The sequence below is a fragment of the Urocitellus parryii genome, chromosome 2 (genome assembly GCF_045843805.1).
Source record: "Urocitellus parryii isolate mUroPar1 chromosome 2, mUroPar1.hap1, whole genome shotgun sequence".
In the NCBI taxonomy this organism is placed as follows: Eukaryota; Metazoa; Chordata; class Mammalia; order Rodentia; family Sciuridae; genus Urocitellus; species Urocitellus parryii.
The window spans coordinates 56703201-56727389 of record NC_135532.1 but is presented as its reverse complement, the minus strand read 5'-3'; positions in this window follow the sequence as shown (position 1 = coordinate 56727389).

The following is a 24189-nucleotide window of genomic DNA, read 5'->3' as shown; positions in this document are numbered from 1 at the left end:
AGTGATCCTACATAAACCAAAGACTACAGTTAATATCAACATTTGTATCACACATTTGCTAAGCAAGTGGATTTTTAGAGCTTTTGCATGCACATACGCACAAGAGGTAATTATAAAAGGTGAGAAGGGCAAATGAAGGGAAAGGAGGGAAAATGGGAATAGGAAAGACAGTAGAATGAATCAGACATTACCATGTGCAAATATGATCACATTACCAATATAATTCTACATCAGGTACAGCCAGAAGAATGAGAAGTTATATTCCATATATGTACAATATGTTCAAAATACATTCTACTGTCATGTATAACTAATAAGAACATACTTTTTTTAAAAAAAATGGTCATAGATATGTTAAATCTGCTTACCTGTAGTAATCACTTTATTATGTACATATTTATCAAAACTTTATTTTATACACTAAAATATTTTTAAATAACATGTATAAAGAAAATGAATGGAAATATTATATCTAATCCAAAATTATATAAGCTGCATTTCTCTTTATTTAACACAAATTCTAAGATATTCTCATTGCATTCTGAATAAAAACATAATTCTTTATGAGTAAAGACTTGCAAGATGTAGAAACATTTAACTAAAATTCTTTAAATATTGAGAAACTCCTTTAATTTAATCTTAAACAGCTATTTAGACTTCTGTTAGGATTTTTCTGTATTATCATTAATGAGCACCTTTGCTTACCTTTTTAAAACAAATTTATTTAGCAATTTTCAAAATGGTTCTGGCCATTGAATAATAAGATGGTTGAATGAATGGATAGTATAATGCTATAATACCACAACACTGTAGAAAAATTTATTGTATTTATGGCTATCAAAATTTTTGAATGAGCATTAAATTGTTTAGGTTCTTTCCAAATTTAAGAAATTTTGAAAATGAAATTTCTGTTATGTTTGAATTTATGTCTACTTTGTCAATATTTTTTCTTGTTACTCTGTTCATCTTTGTCTCCTTTGAAATATATGAATACATTTGAACTTTAATTTTAGTCTATTTTTTTAAATTATTTTGCTTGCTTTATTTTAATTTCTAGAACTTACAGAAAAGCTTTGATAAAGACAGATGAGATTGGACATCCTTGCTCCAGATCTTAAAGACACTCAATATTTCATAATTAAGCAGATTACCAACTCATAGGAGTCCTTTTTCACATTGAGATATTTTCAATATATTCCTCAATAAATGAGAAGTTTTATTGAAATAAATTTTAATCAGGAATAATCTAGGAAATAGTTTCTAATTTTGATGAACTACTTTATAGGGTTTATTTTTTTTCTCTGCCAAAACATTCTTCATAAATAAAAATGTGTTAGACATTTTAACATAATTGGAATCATTCTGTATGGATACTATAATTATAAATGCATGCTTATATAAAAATTTTGAAATCATTTGTTTAACATGGTCACTGCTTTTATCTGATATCACTAACAGGTATTACTATCTATGACCAGATTTTTTTAATCAGTAGTGAATCAGTATCTTTATTATTAAAATACTAGCTGAATTATAACTCTACTATTGTGTTTCCATTTCACTACCTGTTCTGCCTTACTTTTATCTCTATTAACTTTCAAGCTTGACAAGCAAATTTTATAATACTTTAACAATTATAAAGTGGTTCACAGAAATTTTCATGCATAAATTTGGTTAACAATAATGAGAAGTAATAAAGATGTATCTGTTAATGTAAAATTTTGATGAATATGTCACCTTTACTATTTTGGTCTTGTTCATATCTACATGAAGTCATCCTGTTATGCTTCACTGACAAAAGAATCTCAAGTAAGAAAAGTATGTGGAGGAAAAAGTTTCATTAAAATTTCAATTTTTACAAATGTCATAATGAAGTTTCATGAACACTTATCATTTATAGCAATTTTTTTCTTATAGAAATTTAAATGATAAAATGCATATGTCCACAGGTTATATCTCTAATTCCTGTTCCTCAAGTTAATAATACTCCTGTGGTCAACAGAGAATAATTGCTATACAAAAAATTCTTTTATTTTAGATGGGTTAGCAGGCTGTTAGTCTGAAATGATACTTTTAAACAGTGAAATGATACATATGTCAAAAAGTTTCATTTGTTTTATAAAATAGTGGTATATATTTAACATTTTTTGCTAGTCCTTAGAGCACACATAATTAAAATTCCCAGCTATTCTATAAATCCTGTGCTATATCAATAATGTACACTATAATCATTCTTGTCTTATTGAAAGATTCTAAAATGTTTTATATTAAAATTATTAATGAAAGATTGTACTAACATCACATTTATATAAATCAGGATGTGAAAATTAAATTCTTCATATGGAAATAAAATATGTGGATGTTCTAATTGTTTTTACTAAGGTCATGCTGTAGATATAAATGGTTTGATAAAAAGAGAGGATTAGCAGGAAAAAATATAAAGATATCTAAAAGGGAGAAGAATAGATGCAGCTGAGAAGAGACATGTTTAGCGATCAAGAAAATTTCAGACCATAATGGAGATACAAAATCTTATTCTCTACTTCAGTGGATTTTACTTAGTGATTTTTTTCCACTACTTGCCAACTATATTTAATGATTTATTACAAAATATAAGATAATCATAATAATCCACAAACAGAAAATATTAAAAAAATCATCTGTTAAATTAAACAATTTAATTTTCCCAGTCAATAATATCTCTAAATGTAATTCTTGGATATATACATCAAATCTCTACATAATAATTTGTATCCTAAGAAAAAAATTATACCACCCTCACTGTAGGTTTGTATTTCTGGTTTTCTATAACAATCTGGACTACAGAAATTTTATACATGTCATCATAATAAATTTTAAACTCTATCATAGAGTCTTATTTAATGTTCTCTTGTTGAGGTTCATCTTATGTAACAACTACAGTATTAAATTTATGCTAAGAAAACTATTAAGATTTTTTTAACTTAAAGCAAATTTTGAGAATTCTAACTTAACACAAAGCTGGAAAGAAGTAGAAAATGTGGAAGAATAAGAAACTTATAAAATATCAATCTATGGACCTATATAACAACCCACTGGGAAATGTTCTGTCATAAGGCAAGAATGTCATTAAGATCCTAATGGAGGGCTGGGGTTGTGGCTTAGTTTTAGAGTGCTTGCCTAGCACTTGTGAGGCCCTGGGTTCAATCTTCAGCACCACATAAAAATAAATAAATAAAATAAAAGGTATTATGTTCAATTACAACTAAAAAATAAATATTTTAAAAAACGATCCTCATGGAAAGAATGAATTTTTAAAAAAGAAAAGAAAGAAAAAGTTTTCATGATTTTTTTTTAGTTGATTGAGGGTCACAAACAGGAAAAAAACAGCAAATACGTACATAAGCTGTTTCTATCTTTTGAAATTAAAAAAAAAACATATATAGTTACTTTAAATAAATAGACCACAAGTAGTTGATTTCAAATATTAGGTATGGGTTTATATGATTAGCTTACAAACACATTAATGAACATGAAGAAATTTTGAAGACAAATGAAGAGAGATGTAGTATATGAGTACCTACAATGGAGTAAGCCTCATGTTAGGTATTTTACACAAACAAATGTTAGTTCAATTTTGTAAAAGAATAAACCATACATAATGCTAAGTGATTAACATTTTTTACCAAAGTTTCTACAAGTCATGACTGGCCTGTGTTCAGATACACTAAAAAAATTTCCAAAGGTCAAGCATAAATTTCAAAAGGGATTTAGATCACTGAAGGTTAGAGTCACAGTATTTCTTGTGAGATGTGTGTGTATGTGTGTGTGTGTGTGTGTGTTTGTGTACACATACATAAGTGTGAGTTTTGACTCAATTTTAGATTCAGAGAAATTTTGAAACAACTAGGGAGATTAGGTTTAAAAATGAATTAGTAATCTCTAAAGAAACAACAAAACAAATAAAATAAGAGAATTCTGTGATTTATAATATTTAAAATTTAAGTATCCCATAATTGGGAATATTTACAAAGTCCTGATAAGCTTCTTTTTCTCATTTTCCACTCTTTAATTGTTATTATTCAAAGTTATTTAATTTTTGATATTATTGAACTCATGAAATTGATTTTTCACAAGAATTAAAATACTTCAATACAGAAATATCAATATATTATTAAAATGCAAGCATGGTGCTATAAAAAGGATTGGAAATAGAGCTATTAGAAATATTTATGCAAGAACCATATGGCCCACTTTCCATTAGACTACAGTGTAAGGAAGTAATATGTTTTCATTCTCTTCTTGCTTTCTGAAGAAAAATAATTCATTATTTCAACTCATACTTGGAAATACAAAAAGAATTATACAGTTAGGTAATTTAAGCTAAAAAAAAAATCCACATATGAGATATTTGCCCACATTACTGAAAAGCAGAATAGGTCCTTGGGGGGGGGGGGTTAGTCCTCTTTTCCTCCCAACCTGCAGGAGAGATAGGGAGAACACGCCCTGGCCAGGATGAGCCAAGAAAGGAGAGGGCCAACTGACCACCAGCACCCAGCCGTCCCTCGCTGGAGGACAATCAGATGCATCAGGGAAGCACACACAGCTAACATAAGGCACAGGAGCCAAATAGGATAAAGGTCAGCAGGGTGGGGAGAGTTCACGTGTACATCCATTCTACAGGCAGTAAGGGGAGACAGACAGGAGCTGTCCATGAAGACGGAAGGGTTCTAAGCCTATCATAGAGGTGGTCCGATTTTTTGTCACAACCCATGGTACGCCTGATGGCCAGGCTCCATCTTAGCCATGTGCGGCCCCAAGACCAGGAAGTGAGCATGAGTCTGCAAGTTAGGTTTTCTTTTCTCCATAATAGGTTTCTATTTCTCTGATGTGACGTGCCCTACAGGTCCATATAAACAAGACATAGAATGTTTGTTTGATCTTTATATTTTATAACTAAAATAGATAAAAACTTTCTAAATAATTGAATGTTTGATATTAGTTTTGCATTTTTCCTATATGTATGTGTGTACACATACATAAGTCTGTGGATATAATGATGAATAAGTCTATACTTGTACATTTATATATCTTTTTAGATGAAAAATATATCATTTTATATAGTACCTTATTTACTTTTAATAAGCTCTTAGCATTTTTTATATTCTGTCATGTCATTTTTGATATTAAAGTAATAAAATAAGAATATATCATCTATATTTACAAATACTTTGCTTGTTTATGTATTTGTCAATATTCTTCACTGTTAGCATTTATAATCAGCACAGCAGTGTTAAGTAAAGATTAACAAATTCTTTAGATTGATTTTATGATGGTGCTTATACATGAGAAATTGTAAGGGGAAGGAATGGTTGATCAGGTAAACTGTATATAGTTGATGACATTTTTCTTCATTTTATTTATTAATAAATGACTGCTTAAATACACACACACACACACATACACACATACAAACACACACATACATGCACACATTAAGGTACCTAAAGAAAAACATTTATAAGGACTCTCATTGATAACTGTTTTCCACTGTTGAAAAAGTGATCAAACTAAGGTTTTAAATATACAATCTTTATTAGTATTATCTTTTCATTATCTCATAAATTATTAAAAATATTTTAACTGTTTTAAGGAATTTATTGTGCTAAGCACTTTAACTTCAAGCAATTGAAACCCTCATAGTTTTTAAATGTGAATCTGTATTATTCATTCAGACAATTATTTACCACATTTAAATTGAGTTCCTCCTGGGTAAGAGGCACTGCTCCAATACCTAAGGATTCATACGACATGGGCCCAAACAAACAAGATGAAGGAAGATATAAAGATTAAGGAAGAGTTAGTTGACAACATTAGGCAAATTGACAAAAAAAATGGGAACTGTTTCTGGGTTAAGTATCTGATACAAAAATGTACTGGGTTGAATTATTCCTATATATGTAAATTAATTGATTACTTAATATCAAGTAGATGGAGAAACTGGGCTCTTTTGTATTATGCAACATCCCAAATTTTAGGCTTTTGAAAAATTTGTTATTTAAAAATGGCAAATAATATTAATCATTTCTATAAATATAAATATGTTCCACACAGAAATATATTGGCATACTTAGATAATTTTCTATAATTGTGTATTTAAACAAGGTTTCCAACCTGTGTAAGAAGTAGAAACTTGGAGAATGATTGTGTGCATTATAAATTTTCTGTTTTATTTTATTCAGCCCTAATGATTTTCATTATCTCCTTAGTTGATAGAATCCATTTCCAAAACCAATAATCTCTTGAAATCCACTGAGCCACAAATTACTCATTAGGGAAAATTTTCAAAGATCATTACCTTTGCCATAGATTTCTGCTTTTCATCTTTTGCATACTCTCTTGCAGCACTCCTTATAATAAGGGGAGGGGAGATTATGCAGTCACACACAATTATTTCAATGCAATACAGACCAATGCCATGTTGAACATTAGGAAACCTGCATTTTTTCAAGGTCAGAATTGCATGTTTAATTTTAATTTCATATTTGCAGATATAATAGGTTATCATTACAATACAAGCAGAATCTTAATTACACTGTACTTTCTGAGATATTTCATGATTTTATCATCATGTCAGGAAAGGTGTAAATGTGTTTTTTGGCAACCTGCCTCGAATCATTTAATATCTTTAACTTAGGTCATTTATTATACAAGAAAAGAAAAGATTCATAATTATGTTTTCCCCATAGTAATAAAATAGATGTTTGGTGTCTTCAAAGAATGTCTACTGATATGTCTAATTAGGGGAAAATGTTCTCTCACTATGAAGTTAATCACTCAGAGTTACATGGATGATTCCCATTACTCTCAGTTTTGTCCTTAAAACATTGTTACACTCAAAGCCTCTGTTTTACCTGTGGAAATGGTTTGAAGTTCAATAAAAACCTGAGAAATGTTATCATCTAACAAATATTACTCTTAAGAAAATTACATGTCATATCTTTGTTATTTAAATATATTGCTAATGCATTTTACAATGTAGGCATTAGGAAACCTGGGTTTGACTACTGACTACATATATTATTAGCCTGTGATGGTGAGATACTTACTTAGCTTCTCTTTTTCTCCATAATCTCACATACATGACAGAAAATTGGATCTCTCTTACAACATTCTCAACACAGAGTCTAGCACTAGACATTTTAATGGATGTCTGATTTTCTGGGCCATCTCTGTGTCATGAATTTTACTCAACACCAACCTCTGTTTCCCTCCACAGATGTTTGTAGTTGTTATTCTCTGAATTTTTAACCCTCCAAATTAAACAGGACACAATCATGTGACCCAGGCTTTGACAATATGGTTAGGACACTGTTAGCTCAGGAGCTGCTGGCAGATAAAGACAGGAACAAGTATAGGTGCTCTATATAAGTTGATACAGATTCATTACCAGATACAAATTGGGGAAGTTATTATAGGAATTATTGGTATTGACCAAAAAAGCAGTATTATTATACCAGTAATTAAAATAAGTTTTGAAACACATTTCTTTTGCTGCTTAGCATCTGGCTTAGTTTTGAGCTTTCCTATTGATTCTGTAAAGTGACCAGTAACCTCTTAATAAAAACTCCCTTTCTGTTTAATTCAGCAAGAATTACTTGAAATACTTACAAATATTGGTAACATTTTATGAAAAAAATAGTTACTGAATGTTAATTATTGTAGAGCAAATAGTTCATAAGGTTTATTAAATGGACATGAAATTTTTATTTTCAAAAGAGTCGACTATGCTAGATGATCTGACTTTACATCTAATAGAATACTAGTGATTCTATCACATATATCATATATCTGATGGATTTTAAGTATTGTGCTATCATACAAAAGCATGTCTTCATGTATTGTTCTAAGATTATAATCATACCAAAGAGTGGGGAATGTATTTTATCTATTCTCTCTACAAGATAGAGAAAGTGTGCAAACATCCATGTAAAACAGCAAATGACACAAGTATGAAATAAAAAAAAATTCTGATATTTGATAGATCATGCCATACCCTGATTCAAAAATAGAAAAAATAACATTTGAGTATATCCATATAATGACTATATTTTAATTATTTGCTGCCATGCTTACTCACATTAGGTAAAACAGCCTATTTTCACACTGCTTTTCTACATAGCATTGGTGCTAATTAATTCATCCATATAAACCCATATAATGAACACTAAAAAGACATAAAAAATAATTGACCTCCCTAAGGCAACTTACTTGGCTTTTCTGAGTAGGATATAGATTCATTAAAGTGCCTGCCATTACTTGCATTCATTAAGAGAAGAAACAGTCTATTTTGTCATCAACAAACCAAATAAACTTTTTAACCTTTTGCAACTTCTATGATAACATTTGGTTTAATTGGTCTGACCCTGACTATCCTGCAGGCATTTCAAGGAAAAAGTAGGCAGATACATGAGAAGTAAAAGTAAGTGGGCTTCAGACAAACTCCTGAAATGGCTCTGGTGAACAGAGATTCAGAATATACAAAGTTCAAGTGAATATGGATTATAAGTGACTGCTGAACTTTTAGAGGTTAGAGCAAAATTCAGCAGGTCTGGATACTGTATGTAGATGTTTACAAACTTTCTATTATTAACCATTTTCATATTGGTGACAATATTTTTAAAGAAGCATACTTTGGAATATTTGCAACAATATCCATGAAATGAAAGTTACAAACATAGGCTGATTGTTTTTCACATGAAAAGTAATGGCTAAAGAGAAGGACTAACTCTCACATGTCAATCGAAAAATAGTCAACCTAAATGAAGAAATGTAAATTGCTTCAAATGAAACAAAACTGTATTAAAATAGCCCAGAAATAGAATATTTCCCTACTTTGTGTAGACATGCCATTTTTTCTGTGTGTGGCAAATACTGGTAAATAAGCCAACAAGTTAACATGATATTTAGTGCTGGAGAGTGTTTGTTGGATAATCAGTCTCACGCAAGCTAGCTAAGATATAAAATTTCTGGAAAGAAAGTGCTGGCAACCCTTTTAAATATATTTATTTTGACCAAGTGATTCTGCTTCAGATATGCATCCAATATTAATGTAAATATTTTGGGCCCTGTATTTGAACTGTTTTATTTTTACAAACAAATAAAAGTTAGAGTTCTAACAAAATTATTACAACTTGGTTTTCAATGAATGAGAAAGACTATAAAATTCTCCTCATTTATACATGGTCAGAACATATGTATAACCACATACACATATGAGTATGTGCATATGTTGATTCATTGGGTGTGTGCATAATAATACCTATTTACCTGAACATTAAAATAAAATTTGAAAGGAATACTTATATTAGGTCTATCAAACAGTTAACTTTTCACATACTTTACATATTTTAATGACTTTCCTGTTTTCCAAAATTTCAAAATTATTTAATACATTTAAAAGCATTTGCTCATAAGAGAGAAAAGGGAAAAGGGAAAGAGGAGATTTAATCTTCTAAATCCATAATTACAAAATTCTCATGGCAGGTTGGTTTTCACTTTGCCATTTTTTATGCAAATCGAGAGACAGTTTTACCAGAACACTTACTCTCTTGGACAAAGGAGCCTTGCCTTTAAACAGTTTTGAAGTTGCTCTGGCTCCTAACCCCTTGAGGTCAAACATTATAGCTCTCCATCTGCAGAATACAGTCTGCCATTTTTAGTTTAAAATGAATTCAAAAGTAATTTGATATGTTGTTCCCCAGTTCACAGCACAAGGGAAATTTGTAAGGGGGGACATATTGATTGGGACAGGTATGTATGTGGATATAGTACAGTGTTACAAATGAGGCCATACCCTGAAAAGAGAGCAAGGACAGGAAGGGCTTAAAAATGAATGTTGACTTGAAAAGTCTTCCCATTTTCTTTCATTTAAAACAATGCAACTAATTCTTTAGAGGTAACAGGATCACAGACATCAGTGACCTCTGTGTGTGGTGTAATAATGAAAGTCTTTAAAATATATTTGTGGTACTAAAAAATGTGCAAATTACTTCTCCTACAATTGTTCATTCTCTTTATCAACATTTCTATTCAGAAGAGCTTCTTCTTCCTTGCTTTGCTTCTCCTTCTTTTCCATGTTTCTTCTGTGGGAGCCCTTGGTTAATAATCCGTGTGTCTGCAAATGTTTGTCTGAGTCCTCAAGTCAAAGCACTTCCAGAGCATCAAACTTGATTCAGTCAGTGTTTTTTATTGAAGGTATTGCTTCTTTGTCTACTAAAATAGAAGCACAAGGATCTCAAAAACAGTTGTCATTCTAATATTTTAATATAGAAATTTATGAAGAAATAGACAAATTTATTCAAATCAAAGGAATAATAAGTAATAAGTAAGCATACCTTATGAAATAAAATGTGAATATTAACTAAGCAATTAGACTTTTCAGGGCTACTTATTCTCTCTCTTCTTTTTCTCTACTTTCCCTTGTCACATACCTCTGCCTTGCTCTGTGGCCCAAGAATGGACCTCCATTATTCAAGGAACTGCTCTGAACCTCTCAGCTTCAGCTGGGTTCAAACAATGAAAAGCCTCATCAGGAGATTTTTAGGGAGAGAGAATGTGAGGTTAGAATACTTACCCTGTTATATATTTTCCTACAAAGTTGACTTAAAGTTCTGAATTCAATGCTTGGCCAAAATAGCATTAATCTCTAGATCACTGACCCTAGTAATATCCTGCACTTCTGTCTTCTCTGATGTATATCTCTGATTTGCCATAATAACTAGTGCCTGATAAGATATATTCCTTCCCCTCCTCAGTTGGGCTTATAGAAGGTAACACTTCATTTATTATATTGCCATCCTTTTTGTTACCTAAGTATCTCCATGGTTCTCCTTTAACTACCACCTTGTAATTGCTAATCTTGTAATTAAGCCCTTCTCACATCAGACTGTTTTGAGTATGCCCCTTCTCCCTTTCTCTTCTCCTTCTTCTGGTACTGCGATTGAACCTAGTGGTGCATAACCACTGAATGACATCACCTTCTATATTTTTTTTTCCAGATGGGGTCTCACTGAGTCACTTAGGGCCTCACTAAGTTGCTGAGGCTGGCCTTGGACTTTTAATCCTCCTGCCTGAGCTTCCTGAGTCTGCTGGGTTTACAAGCATGAGCCATGACACTCAACTTATAATTTGTTTTCTTTCATATAGATTTCTTAAACCTATGTTCTATGTCAACACAATAACCACATATGGCACTTACCCTAAAGAGTTTGTAGTCTATTGTGAAGAAAATATTTCATAGCACCAAGTTTTTTTAAAAAGCAGACTAAAATATTACAGTGATTCTGTAGGGTCCATTGTACATTTCTTGAATTACTAAGTAAATAATAGTTTTTGAATCACTGCACAGTCTACCACAGACCTATACCCACAAAATTTTTTAAAAATTTATTTGTTTTTCTCATAATGCAAGTGGATTTTTATATTTTATCTCTTCAAGTTTTTATTAATGTATTATAATTATGCACAATATTGAGATTTATTTTGACATAATCATACATGCATGGAATGCAATTTACTACTTTTCAGTTAGCAGTATTTCCTCTTTCCCTACATTGCTCTTTTCTTTGTCCCCTTTATGTGCTCTACTCATCTTCCTTCTATTTATTTATAATTTTAAATTGTTATTTTATAGATATACTTAAAGGTGAAGTTCACTTTGGCATATTTATATATGTGTATAGCATAATTTGGACAATTTCTTTCTGAAGTTCCTCTCATTTCCCGTCCTTATTACTTCCCCATTAATCCTCTTACTCTACTCCACTGATCTCTTTTCTGTTTTCATTGGATTCCTCCTCTTTCTTTCTTTCTTTCTTTCTTTCTTTCTTTCTTTCTTTCTTTCTTTTTCTTATTTTGCTCTACTTGCTGCATATGAGAGAGAAAACATTTGACCCTTGGCTTTCTGAGTCTGTTTATTAAACTTAGAATTATATTCTCCATATTGATCCATTTGTTAGCAAATGTCAGAAACTTCATTCTTAATTGTTCACTTTGCTGTGCACAAGCTCCTTAATTTGATACAGTGCTACTTATTGATTCTTCATTTTATATTGTTAACATTAGGGGTCTTGTTATGGAAGTTGATGCATGTGCCAGTATGTTAGGGTGTTGAAACTTTATTTTCTTCTAGGAGTTGCAAAGTTTCTGGTATAATTCCTAGGTCTTTCATCCACATTTAGTTGACTTTTATTCCAGGTAAAAGATAGGGGTCTGGTTTAATTTTTCCACATATGGCTATCAAATTTTCTCATATAATTTATTAAAAGACTGTCTTTTCTCCAAAACATTTGGCACCTTTGTCAAGTATCAGATGACTATGTGTATGTGAGATTGTCTCTGACTTCTCTTCCATTGATCTTCATGTTGGTTTAATGTCAATACCATGCTGTTTTGTTACTATCACTCTGTAGTATAACTTGGGACGGGCAATTTGATGCTTCCAGCCCTGCTCTTCTTGATCAGTGCTGCTTTTGCTATTCTAGTTCTTTTATTTTTCTAAGTGGACTTAGGACTATTTTTTCGAATTCTTTGAAGAATGTCATTGGTATTTAGATGAGGATTGCATGTATTCTGTATAATGCTTTTGGTACTATAGTCATTTTGACAGTATTAATTCTGCTTACCCAAGAACATGGGAGGTGTTTCCATCTTCTAAGGTCGTCCTCACTATCTTTCTTCAGTGTTGTCTCTAAATTAACTAATACACTTATGAATAAGGAATGGGTCATAGAAAAAAATCGAAGAGAAATAAAAATATTCTTAGAAATGAATTAGAACATATCAAAAGCTCTGGAAAGGTATAAATGTAGTTCTAAGAGGAGAGTATAACATTAAATGCCTATAGTAAAAAAAAAAAAAAAAAAAGAATGATCCCAAACAAATTATCTAATGTTATATCTCAATGCCTTTAGAATAGAACATACTAATTCCAAAATCAGTAGAAGACAGAAAATAATTAAGTCCAAAGTGAAAATTAATGAAATTAAAAAAAACTTCAAGAACACAATACAAAAAAAAGAATCTTAATGCAACAAAATCTGGTTCTTTAAAAAGATAACAAGATTGTTAAATCCTTAGCAATACTAGATGAAAGGAAAAGTGAAAAGATCAAAATTGATAAAATTAGGGTTGGAAAAAAATATAACTTCAGAAACTTCTGAAATCCAGAGGATCACTAAAAATTATTTGAGAAATTATACTGTAATAAACTAGAAAATCTAATAGACATTGACAAATATTTCTAGACACAAACTACTTATCCAAATTGAACCATGAGAGTATAGAAAACCTGAACAGACCAATATCAATCAATGAGATTGAAGGAGGAATTTAAAGTCAACAAAGGGAAACCTGGAATTAGTTGGGTTCTCAGTCAGGTTCTACTGTACCTTTAAATAGGAACTAACTCGAATAGGCATCAAATATTTCCTGAAATAAAAAGGTAGAGAACACTCTCAAATACATTCTATGAAGCCAATATCACCCTAATACCAAACCCAGACAAAGACACATGGAGGCACAAAAACTACACACCAATAATCCTGATGAATATAGATCTAAAAATCCTTAATGAAATACTGGCAAAGTTCATTAAAAAAAACACATAAGAAGATACAATACCATGTTTAAGTGGGTTTCATCCCTGGGATGCAAGGTTGGTTCAACATAAACAAATCAGTAAACGTGAATCACAACATAAATAAAATTAAGGATAAGAATCACATGCTCATCTGAATAAATGAAGAAAAAGCCTTTGACAAAAGCCTTTGAATGCATTTTCTATAAAATCAGGAATAAGCCAAAGTTATTCATTCTTACCTCTCCTACTCAACATAGTTTTTGAAATTCCAGTCAGAGCAATCAGGTAAGAGAAGGAAATTAAAGATTACAAATAGAAAAAGGAGAAATAAAATTATTTCTGCTTGCTGATCACATGATCCTATATGTAGAAAACCAAACTAAAGCAAAACAAAACCAAAAAAAGTCCACCAGAAGATTTCTAAATCTTATGAACAAACTCAGGAAAGTAGCAAGATATAAGATCAATGTACATAAATCAATTGTTTTCTTTTTTAATATTTATTTTTTTAATTGTAGTTGGACACAATACCTTTATTTTATTGTTTATATGTGGTGGTGAGAATCGAACCCAGGACATCACACATGCAATTTACTGCTGAGCTACAACCCCAGCCCCAAATCAATTGATTTTCTATACTGCAATAATAAATTTGCTGAGAAATAAATTAATGAATTCACAATAACCTATCCCATTCCAAAAATATTTCTTGGGAATAATTCTAACCAAGGAAATGAAGGACCTTTACCATAAAAACTTTTTTATTTGAGACATGTTCTGGCTATTTCCCAGGCCGGTTCCATACTCCAGCCTCAGCCTCCCCAATTTGTGTAATTAAATGTGTGGTTCATAATGCAGGCTAGTAACTTCAGAATTAACAAAACAAGCACAATAAAATGCATACCCTAAAAGGTTTCTCTAAGGTGTTTCATCCATTAATGTATGATTTTGTTATTCTAAGGTTAACTGGGCAAATATGCCTAGGTTTGTTATTTTTTCAGAATGTACCATCACAACTATTTTAATTTTGAATGATGTGTCTGCAAAATCAAGCAGTTTATCAACATAAAATTATTATTTAAATGGGATAATTTAGCTTATGTCTATTTAACATACAATGTGCTCACATCTATATTTACACTTATGTTTATTTAGAACAAATAATATCCACTGTTAGCAAGATATTAATTTTGTACAAATCAACTATAGGATAATAGATGCCTACTGCTCTTACTTATTACAACATGAGCTACATGATAAATTTTACATAATGATTACAAAGAGTTATGTTTTCAAATATTTAGTCACTCATTTAATTTCATAGGAGTGATTTATAGTTAAAAGAGACATTCGGAAATTAAAGAGAGAAATATTTTTGTGGCCATTTGTCAGTGTTTTGTGAATCCAGTCTCTTTCTGCCATCCTTCTACATTCTCATGAAAAAGCTTGATGTGTACAGCTCCCACTTCTTTCCTTTCCTAAAGGCTATAAGGAATAGTGTAAGCAAGTCCCCTGTGGAGGTGAATAGGTAAATTTTATGATGGTTTTAGGGTTGTATGCTCTAAGGGATTTATACTTGTTTAGGGATTCTAAAGAGAAGAGATTCATCTTAAAGTGTTAGACAAAATTGAGAAAAAAATTATCAGTGAAAGAGAGGGATAGAATGTAAAAGAAAAAAAAGGGAAATCAGAGAAAAGAAGACAGGAATGAGGGGAAAGACTCATCAATGGTAATGTTTGTGTAAACACAGAACCCCATCCATTTCCAGGAGACATTGAATTTGGACTAAACATTTTATGATCATATTTGAAGCCTTAAAATATTTTTTAAATTTCTGAATCTACATATTTAAATGAAGTCTAAAGGTCAATTGATCTTTGAAAATGGCTCTGTTTCCTGCCTCCCTGGGATGGTTTCTGGGAACAAATTTTCTTCCTCTGCTGCTCAGGGCCTCACTCAGCCTGCCCCTTCTTACTTCTACCAAGCTTAAAGTATCATTCTTCCCATAGGGATACGGAAACAGAAAGTCCTGTGGTCTGCCACTGCTGACTGCCCTAACTGGAGACCTAGATAGTCATGGAAAGAAGTGTACATACACATCTTGTGGCATCTGGTGAGGGGGAAGTTCTTGATATCTGTTCTAAGTTAACAATGCCAAAACATGTTCAGACAGTGATTTGAAAGGGTCAGCATTTTATCCACCCCTGTTTTAAGACCTTATTTTGTCTTTGCCCAAAGGATTACCATACCTTGATGGCTGCTTGTGTGCCATGAGTAGGTGAAGTATTTTTACCTCTAGATAGAACACTATGCAGCTGTCTGACAGCTTAATAACAAGAAACCCAGCAGGCAGGGAGAAAATCCTTGATTTTTTCAGAAGGCCCTCAAGTACGTGTGAGAATTCTCAGGTGGCCTGAAAGTATCTTCATGCCTGAGGGAGCTTGAAATTAAATAGTAAATTTTTTTTTAAAAAGTCAGTTGGTGGGAGAGAATATGAAGATTAGGATTATTTTTTTTTATTTGGTATCATTGACAACATCTTTTTTCTTTCTTTTGGAAGGAGGATTCCCATATTTGAATAATGTAACTTAGTCACCTCCTACAGGAGTGTAAATACATGGACTACAAAAGAAAGGGGTTCATAGTGTTTTTTTTTTTTTTCATATTCTTTGTTCTATTCTTGCTTGTTGGTTGGTTTGTTTTGTTTGCCAACTCTATATCAGGATATATATAGCAATATATAATAGGAAGCTATGGCAATCTTAAATCATTCCTGTGATATTTCATAGAAAAGAGATGACCATCATAATAATCATAATAAAGTGGCCAGAATGTTTCTCAAGGTTAGAAGAATTTTATGTGGTCATCAGGAAAGAAGTATTGCACATGTTAGAGGAAGTCTACTCAAAGATCACCAGCAGATTTCTCTGAAGAGCACACAATATTATCAGCAAGGTTAAAAAAAACAGCAATTATCATATCTTTGATGAAAGCATGTTAACACAGGACCTTTATATTTTTAAAGTCTTAAATATATCTTTACAATTCTAATTGACATTTCAAAACTTTAAACATATTCTTTTTCTTCCTTTCCCCAAACCATTTGTTGCATGACAATTGTGTTTTGTATTCAGATCTCAACAACAGTGGAGATAAAAGATTATTAATAAAATTATCATAAGAAAGAAAAAAGAAAAAAAGAAACATGTTAGCTTGGTGACTGCCAAGAGCAGAAGTAACAAAGCCTAATTACACGGATGTCATAAAAGAAGGGCCATGAATCTCTTTAGATTTCTTCTCCTCTTACAACTCTGTTGTCACCAGAAGCAGTCTAGTTAGTGAGGAAGTGGGGATAGCAGAACTTGCCCAGTATGAAAAAAATTGTCCAGTTTTCTTTCCTCCAAATGGCTCAGCTAGTACCAGGCTAGAGCTAGTCAAGAGCAGCAGTTTCCACTTGGAACAAAGCTTGGAATTCAAACATTAAATTGGCCTGGGCATATTAGTTAAATGGCAGTTATTCTTGTGGTTGTGATAGAAAATTATCAGAAGACTTTTTTATTACTAGATAAGAATTTAAGAAGTTATGAGATTTGCCCTAGTTTATATCAAAGGAGCAAGTGTCATAAAACAGGTTCAAAAGAGGAATCATGGTAAAGATGAAGCTCTACTCTACAACTTTAACTGTTATTACACAACCCTATGGACTTATTAATTAGGTATTTAATGTCACATGGAAAGTTTTATTAAAACAATACATACTTGAGAAATACTAAATATTAGTACAATTTCTACTGTTTACTTATTTTCACTATAAGTAAGTTTTTCATATATTAATGTTAAATATCAGAAACAGTAATCAATGTTCTGTGAATTTATCAAATGAAAATAATTTTATAACTTATTATCAATAGAAACTAAACTATAAGTTGTTGTCTCTAAAATGTTGAAACATTTGGTAACAGTATATCATACACATTAATTGTTAACTTCCATTTACCTGTTTAAAATACTTCATTATTTTTCCAGCATTATTTTAAATTTCTCGGACCATATCTCAATAGTATGATAAGTACTCTAAGGAGATTCAAATGGAAAGACATTTTTTTTTCTGTATTCAGGGACTATAGCCCCATTTAAAGAATTCCCAAATTGCACCTGGCAGCTAATCCCCCTGCTGACACTGACATTTTTTTACATGATTTTTAGGGTTTGTAAATACATCTCTGCATGGGCCTATAAGAATAATTATTCTACCTGAATAAACATACCCTAGGGCTGTTCAAATATCTAAACATTTCAGGTAAAAACATTTGCAGAAAAACTGTATATTCACAGTACATATGCTGACCTGCAAGGGATTTGGGAACTCTTCTACCTTTGCATCAACTATCCAGAAGATAAAATCAATGCCAATGTATATGAACCGTCTTTGCTCTGGATAGGGTAAGCTGAGTTAGGCTTTTTGTTAATAGAACTTCAAAAAATCAATCCAAATAATAGAAATATGCATTTTATAAAATAAATAGGGATATTTTCTGGAAAATAAAGCACTCAGTCTGAAGATATTGACCATGTGTTCAAGTATCAGACATTAGAGTGGGTTAAATAGACAAACATTTATGTAATATTTATTAGGATAAGCATGATAAGAAAGACAAGTATAAAATCTTTTGAAATCTAAGGGGAAACTGTTGGGAGTATGAAAGTAAAAAATATTGAAAAGGTTATGTTTAGAAGAAGAGAAGATATTTCATCAAGATTCTGAATGATGGGCATTCACTAGAAAAGAAGTCTATTTTAGAACAAAAGTAAGGAAGCAATTAAATGGTCATCTTGATTTTACTCAGGAAAATTTTGAAAGCCTCAGTTTGAACATAATTTTTAAGTACACAAAAATTAGAATAGTAATATAGTTGTGTAAAACCTAAGTATCATAGACTTTGCTTGTGCTAATAGCTTTCTTCTTTATCACATCTCCCTATCAGCTAAGGATTTTTCAACACTTGAATGAGAACATTATAAAAAAGTGATTGTAGATTTAATGGAATGAACAGTGATCCCAGTTAGAAGATTGTTATGAGACCAAATTAGTCACATTGTATAAGAATATTACAGACTATACTATGAAAAAAAAAGTGATTGAGTAGAGAGATATTCGACTGGTGCTGTTTAAAGACATCAGGAACCAAAGGGACATTAATTTGAGGTGAGCAATGGGGAAAATCATAATCATGAACAAGATTTCTACTTTAGTTGACAGTAAGGAAAATGTTGCCTCAAATACATTTTAAAAAGGCATTCTTCCCAATTTCACAACTCTTTAAAACACTTTTTAGTCTTCACAAAGCTTGGACTTACTCACCATACTCTAAATCTCAAGAAGTGATAATCCTTCCTGTTTCAGGTTGTCCATTTGCCAAGAAGAACATCCACAGCTATCTACTCCCATTTAAAAATATTTTGTATAATGTTATCTTAGGCCATATTTATCACTCAGAAGGAGGCACTAATTCTCACATCTTGTTTTATTTAACCTTTTTGCATCTCAACTTGGGTCATTTCTGTCCATCACTAAACTATCCTTTTCTATATATTGTATACTGTCATTTAAAATTGCCTAAATCTCTCCCATCAGATGGTGCAGGAGAATAAAGGTTATCCAACTTTTTACTATTTCCCTTATTGTACTTCACAGTCAAATATATCAAAAAGGTTATTGTTTTGACATTTTAATTATTTTTTACCTTCTATCATTTTTATTCCTCTTTGGTCATAATCCCTTAAATTGAAAGAATACATTTTAGTCTTATGTATTAATTTATTTCTGCATATTGCTGCCCATCCCTTTCAATTGAAATGATCAAAGGCATTTGTACTCAAACAGTATAGGGAATATTAATCCAACCTGAAGTCTGTTATCTATACATATTTATTGAATTCGGGTATTTATCAGTTTAAAGTTCTCTCTCTGATACACACACACAAACACACACACTCACACAAACACATACACATACACACAATGCTGCAATATATTGCCTTTGAACTAGAAATAGACATTTTGACAAATAAGGTATTAAATAAAGTTTCAGTTTCTTTGTGGGGAAGATATTAAGCTGTCTAGCCCCGATCCTCCACTTTTCTTGGAGGACAAATTCTTATTATATAGTGATGACAGGATGTAGTACCTTTCTATCACCCAGAAAGGACACATGTGAATTGAGAATGATAGGGTAAATTCTAAGTAGGTAAATCCTTTCTGCTTCCTTTCTGCTTCTACTCACTGGCAAAGGAGCCAGAAAATGTGTGATTTGGCTTGCTCAGTCAGAATCTCCATTTTGGAATTGTGAATCTAATAATATATAAAAATAAATATAGTGAAACAGGTATGCAAGGATATCTAAGAACATATTCAGAAAATTATGGGTATCTGTATTTTAATGGCAGTACAGTTAAGATCAATAAAAATGTCCTACATATTGATCAGTAGTAGAAAGAGAGATGAATATGTTAAAATTTTTAAAAATGCACAATTTAGAAAATGCATGTAAGATTACTGATAGGGATAATATTCAAAGAAGAACAAATGACATAATTTTAATTCTACATGACTAATTTATTTAAAACTTCCCCACTTAGAGAAAAGGTCTTAAAATTATGTTCTTGTTCTTTTCTTTGAACATACTATGCCAGAATATTTCTCTTATATCCAAGAAAACTTTTCCTTTCTGTACGATTGAAAATTTTGTTTCTAATTGTTTGTTTCATTTCCAAGTAAAACTTACTTTTACTCTTTATATCCACTGTGAGTCAATAAATAGAATCATGTTTCAGGGTACTCTCATCTCACCTGACAACTGTTTTTTTTTTTTTTTTCAGTAAGATTATAAAAGTGCTTGTTTCTTATCTTTGTAAATTTGCATGCATTACATTTACATGATAAGCTGTGGTCCTTTGATAAGTCAATAACTCTAAAATTTTCCAATCTTATCAAGGCTGTTTCAGTAACTGAATCTCATAACTGCTGAGAAAAAAAAAAAAAAACAAAGATTGCACCATTATACTACTAGCATTATACATCATTGAAAGGATTTCTAATTTGGGTATTTTGTTTCAAAGTAGGCCAGTTTATCATGTTTTCTTTCCACTTGTAATCTGAGCCTGGTATCTTCATCTGCCATGAGTAAAAGTGCTATTACTTGCCAGCACATCATTAACGTCCGGCAAGAGTATAACAAATTACACCTTCTCTGTGCAATTTCATTCTAGCACTATTTCTTGTTGAAATGTATAAAACTAGGAAAAACTTTGACTTCTACTTGACATAAGAGAACAAAGATATTGTATAAATGTCAAGGCTAGTAACACATTTAAACTCAGAATTTTCACATTGTTTTTTTGTCCACTTAAAGAAGAGGGCAACAATAGGAACTTTGAATGAGGTGCAAAACCAGAATATGCATGTAATTATGGCATGAACCATTCATGAATGCATGTGGTGAAAACTCCAGTTTTCCACTTGCCAATATTAAAGGGCTGAGGTCAAATATGTTTAAATTAATCTTGAGTAGAGATAATTAGGTGGTATGAGTTTCAAGACTGTGCTTTCTTTTTTTTAAATTTCTGTATGATATGCTTTATAAGTTTCTTTTTGTCTAGGGTTTTGATACAAACTAAGAGAGTAAATTAATAATTTCCTTTTTAATGTTCCTCTGTAACTTCTAAGAAGGAGAACTATGAAAATACAATGGGAAGAACATATAAATTGGATCACTAATTTAGAAATATTAAATTATTTATCTGTGCTCATTTCTCCTCTTAAGGTGTTAGATAATAGAAACTTTGGGGGTATGCTTAATTTAAAACTTTAAAAAAATAGTACTTATACATTGTGTTGTATTTCAAGTTGTTCACAGATAAGCTTCATTTTATCCTAAGAATATTATGAGTTAATATCAGTCTTCTTTATGCTATCTTCCTGCCTATGATTCTAAAACTCAACATTTCATCTAATCTAGCTCTCTAGTCTTCTCATTCACCTAATTATGCTTCCAGTGTCTGTCATTTCCTTATTATTCCATTTACTAATTAATCCAATATACACTTGTTTACTTATTAATTTTATTTTTTATTATTTTGTAGTACTGGAGATTGGTCCCAGGGCATTCATTGCTCATTCTAGACAAGCGCTTTACCGCTGGGCTACATACCTAGCCATTTTTATTTTAACATTGAAACAGGATTTTCTTAAGTTTCCCAGGCTCCGTGATCCTCAGGCAAATACCACTGCACCCAGTGATAAGTATTTATTGAATACTCAATCAGGAGCTTTCCTTCACAATAAGAAGACAAAAATTAAGAAACAAGACTAATTTTTCTGTCTTCTTGGAGTTTATTTCCATGTGAGTTCTCCTGGAAGAACTATAACAAAACAAAATAATAGATTATGAGTTTGACAATTGAAATAAAGGAAGCATGCAATAAATTTGAGAATGTTTAAATATATTGTCAGTTGTACAAGAATTTAAAGGTAATGTGAAATTTAAATATGTGATCCTCATAGGACATTACAATTTAGCTTCCAAGTTTTTAGGTACATCAGAATGACTGATTTATTACTGATGGGTCTTAATATTTGGACATTAAAATGGTTGTAGAAAATGAATAGAAAGCAACATTCTGTATTTGAATGAAAGTAATATCAGTTTATCCAATATTGGACATATCTTTTTTGCCAAATATATATCTTCAAATTTTACACCATGTAGGGGTCAGTACATAAATATAAAATTGATAAATAATAATTCAAAAAATTTAAAAAGGGATTAATTATAGCATTCAATGACATTCAATCCAATGAGTAAATGGAAGAAGAATCTCAAAGTCAAAATGTTTAAGTAAAATTATTAAATGAAGCAGGAGGGCTTAATACAAAAAGTAAGTTCAACATATTTTAATATGCTTTTCAAAGACAGACTTTATTTAGTCCACCTGGAAAAATGAAGATGGTTGGAATGTCATTTGTAAAGTACTCTTATTTCTGTTGTTACACACAGCTAAAAAGTTTCTATCATTAATTGTCATAAATCCTTCAATGTTCATTTTTATTTATTATCCCATAGATTCCCAAACAATAAAATAATTATTCACATGATATTCTTATGTCCTTTAGATAATGGTACATAAAATCTTGCCAAATATTAGATCAGAATATAGACTTCTAATTTCAAGATGTAAAAATTATACTTATTTTAAATTAGTGTTTTTCTTTCATTCTAAGGACAATAAAAAGGATTTGTGACAAATAATAAAACTTCAGCCAACATGGCGACTTATTACTATAATCCCAGCAGCTCCGAAGACTGAGGCTGGAGGATCTTGAGTTCAAAGCCAACCTCAGAAAAAGAGAGTTTCTAAGCAACTCAGGGAGACCCTGTATCTAAATGAAATACAAATAGGGCTGGGGATGTGGCTTAGTGGTCGTGGCCTTGAGTTCAATCCCGGGTACACCCCTCCCCCAGGAAAAAAAAAAAAAAAGGATAAAATTGCAATCCTTTGAATCACAAAAGCTTTACAACAGGAGGGTATCAGTAATGATACAAGTTTTATGAAAATTATTCTTGGCTCTTAATATAATATAAATGATTTAACATTAGAGTTTTAACTTTTTGTCCATGCAAATAAAAAGAAAAATAACTCTAGAATACTACCTGTTATGGTGTGAATATGTCCCCTAAATTTCATGTGTTGGAAACTGAATGCCCAAATTCATATGTTAATGGTATTTGGAGAAGCAAAATTTGAGAGGCAATTAGGATTAGATGAAGTCAAGAGAATGGGCTCCCATGATGACATTAGTATCTTCATGTGAAATGGAAGAAAGAGTTCAGCTAGACAGCTTGCTTTATCTTATCATTTGATGTCTTCTACAATGTCATGATGATAAAGAAGACCCTCATCAGATGCCAGCAACACGCTCTTGTACTTTCTAGCCTCTAAAACTAAAAAAAAAAAAAAAATTCTTAACTTTATGAATTATCTAGTCTTGGGTATTTGGTTAAACTAATTAATATACTGTCCTTCCTGGCAGCCATTTGTATATATAGATGACATTACTCTTCAAAGCTATGAGTCTATGAAGAATAGCAGAAGGGAGAACAAGGAAAGGAAACAATATATATAAAAAATTGAAAAACTAAAAATAAGTAGAAGAAAGAAAGACTAATAAGGTAGATTTTGATTAGTATATCTTTTTAAAGTAATTTCATAATGCATTGATAGGAAAAAAAAACTATTCTAGAATTCCTAAATAAAAGGAGTTGATAATGAATCCACAAATTTGAAATGTCTTAAATTTTTTGTCTGTCCATGTTTCATTTTATCATCTTTATTAAAGACATGGGCCTTGAAATTCTCACAATCATTTTTTCACCAATACCATAGATGCAGTTTCATGTCCTCTAAAAGGCAGAAATAGAATGAATATTCAAAATGTGAAAACAAATTTTTTTCAAGAAATGTTTTTCAAGAATTCAAGATGAAGTACTCATAAAATCTTCTTTCGTTAT